At 31.5% G+C, this 2,708-nt stretch overlaps 1 non-coding gene across 1 annotated transcript; it reads right to left on the reverse strand.

Annotated features, from left to right (window-relative positions):
* Positions 1 to 2,591: 2,591 nt before the first annotated feature.
* On the reverse strand, positions 2,592 to 2,673 carry Trnas-aga (transfer RNA serine (anticodon AGA)). Its single transcript has one exon. It is a non-coding gene; the product is annotated as a tRNA-Ser (tRNA).
* Positions 2,674 to 2,708: the final 35 nt, after the last annotated feature.

The raw sequence follows: 2,708 nt of genomic DNA on the forward strand, positions 1-2,708 counted from the left end.
CCTCTTTGATAATAATTCTTATATTCAGGTTCTCGTCAGGATGTCTTATAATCACATGATCTATTAATTCACAGAACTGTTTACACTCTAAATCACATAGATGCACATGTACATATGTATGTCTCCATGATTAGTATTAACCTACAAAAAAAAGAAGTTACAATAACATTAAATATACGTTGAACATCATGTCATGTAAATATGTTAACTGCAGTTAAATTAAATCACTTAAAGTATATATTAGTGTCGCAATTTACTATCACAAAGTTTGACATACATTAGTTATTAAACCCTGATTTATTTTTATTTTGGTTTAAATGTATGGCCAATGCCATTGTTACCTTTAAAATGGGCCAACTGTTCAAGAATTGTGTTTTTAATTGTAACAAAATTTGTAGCTTGCACCCAGGCAACCGTACAGTTTTTTTTCCAAGTCCTCATAAGCAACCGTACAGAGAGGTAGCAAGCAACCGTACAGTGAGGGAACATCAACAGTTGCTAATTCATTGTCAATATCTTCGCAGCCAAGACGTTTACAAATAACATTTTTTTAATTTTCTGGTGCTTAGAACATAATTCTCGATAGCATCAAAAAGATTTGTCAAAAAGATTTGTTCAAATATAAGGTTTAAAGCTTTGAAATCGTAGTTTGATGCAAACAATTTTGATTTTTTTTCGGGTAATCTGAGTGAGAAACCGAATTTTGTCTGAAAATATATGTTTACACATTAGAATATTGATTATGAATAATTTAGTTTATGTCAGTACCACACATGTAAGTAAAATAAACCAATGATTTATTTATTTTGACATGTTTTACCTGTTTTTCAGCATTGTTCTGCGTTTTACGGTGTATATTTAGCTCGCAAGCGGAAGTCACTGTGGATGATTGAGTGTACGCTGTGTATTTGATGTAAAGCTTCGAAATTGTTGCTTGAAGTCGACAAAAAAAGACATTTTTGAGAAATCGAAATGAGAAATCGGATTGTTTTAAAAAATACAGGTATGCCACAAAAAGTAGACCGGGAAAATCATGTAAGACCCACTCATGAAAATAAAAAAATCTTCAATGATCAACTTAACTGAACTGTTTTACCTATATTTCAGTCTAAATCCGCGTTTTGTCGTGTATAACTCGCTCGCAAGCGGAAGTTAAAGTGGACACTGGAGTGTACGCTGCGGTAATAAGCTCGTGTATGCGCGACGTCACGGTGTTAGGCTTTTAAATAATCATTGTACCGTTAGCTAAAAAAATCAAAATAATAAAAAGGAAACACTTAAGGGTTGGTTTATTTTTGCGGCTTGAATTTCCTGTCTCGAAATTCTAAAATCTACGTGACAAATATTTTAGGTACGATTAATATGGTTAGAATTAGAGAACCAGACTCTAGTGAAGACATGTTTGTTAACCTTATGTCCTTATATAAATGAAATTGTTTTCTCTTAATTTTGGTTCTTTTTTTTCAAAATCAAATCTACAACGTAATATTTCTAATATAATCTACGGGACTCTGTTGATTAAATCTTGTTTAATACAATTATTCGTAACCTGTAGTTTATACACCAAAATAAAGCGTGAAGTAGTTGTTGATTATTTAATACGTAAACTTCGTCCCCGTTCTTAAAAAAAAAACTTTTTATTACATGTAAATTAAGGTACATCAAAACATACATAACAATATCAACAAAAACAAGCAATCCAAAACACATATTTTTTCTTTCTCCATGAACAATTTAGTGTACACTAAACATCAATTGTACAATAGGATTTGAAATAACCATTTGTCATTTTCATTGATAATCCGTTCTTCAAAGTTACGCCTTTTAACGTATGTTAGTGTACACACAATTAACAATAGTGATTGCTTTTTTGTAACATTGTAAGAACATTTCAATTTTGGGCTCGTTGACGTGACGTTAACATGTTTGATCTTACAAGATGTTACAATATCAATTTATAACACTTGCCCTTTTCATGCAAAATGATTAAACTGGTAAGGTGAATTTATTTTACCCTTTGCTATCAGTATATTATATTTATTCATTATCTTTATTTCTTCCATAACTGGAGATCATTCACTTAATATTAAACTAAGCAAACTTACACAACCATGCAGCATGACCTGGCTCTATACTTAAACTAGCTATAGGGATTTTTAACACTTTTTTTAAAGCAAAATATTGCCATTTGTAATCAAAGTTTGTAGAATTTTATTGACTCGTTTACATCTTTTGAGTGATAACATTGAATTGAAATTTGATTATTATCAAGCTTTTTTATATGTACAAACATCAGCGGAGTAAATGTAAAAGTTGCATATCGTGCTTTTTGTAAACGTGTTTTGCCTTTTAATTTTGATGGAATATCATTTAAACATAATTAAATCAAACTTTACGTCAAGTCCATGCAATCTCAAACACCGTTGTTCCGTCGACGAGATGGACGCAAACGATACTGATAACTAGACAAAAACTTGAATTCTGCAGGTCTATGTCATCTGAAACAAATAAACGCTTTTAATTCAAATCTCGGATTATGAATCGTATCTAAAAATATATGCATAAAATGGTGACTCTTTTGAAAATTTAAACGTTGTCGGCAGGATTCGAACCTGCGCGGGAAGATCCCAATGGATTTCTAGTCCATCGCCTTAACCACTCGGCCACGACAACTACCTGTAGTAAATGACAAAATAATCTTAACCAGA

Source organism: Ruditapes philippinarum, unplaced genomic scaffold (genome assembly GCF_026571515.1).
Source record: "Ruditapes philippinarum isolate M1 unplaced genomic scaffold, ASM2657151v2 ctg7351_1_1_1_1, whole genome shotgun sequence".
NCBI classification, from domain to species: Eukaryota; Metazoa; Mollusca; class Bivalvia; order Venerida; family Veneridae; genus Ruditapes; species Ruditapes philippinarum.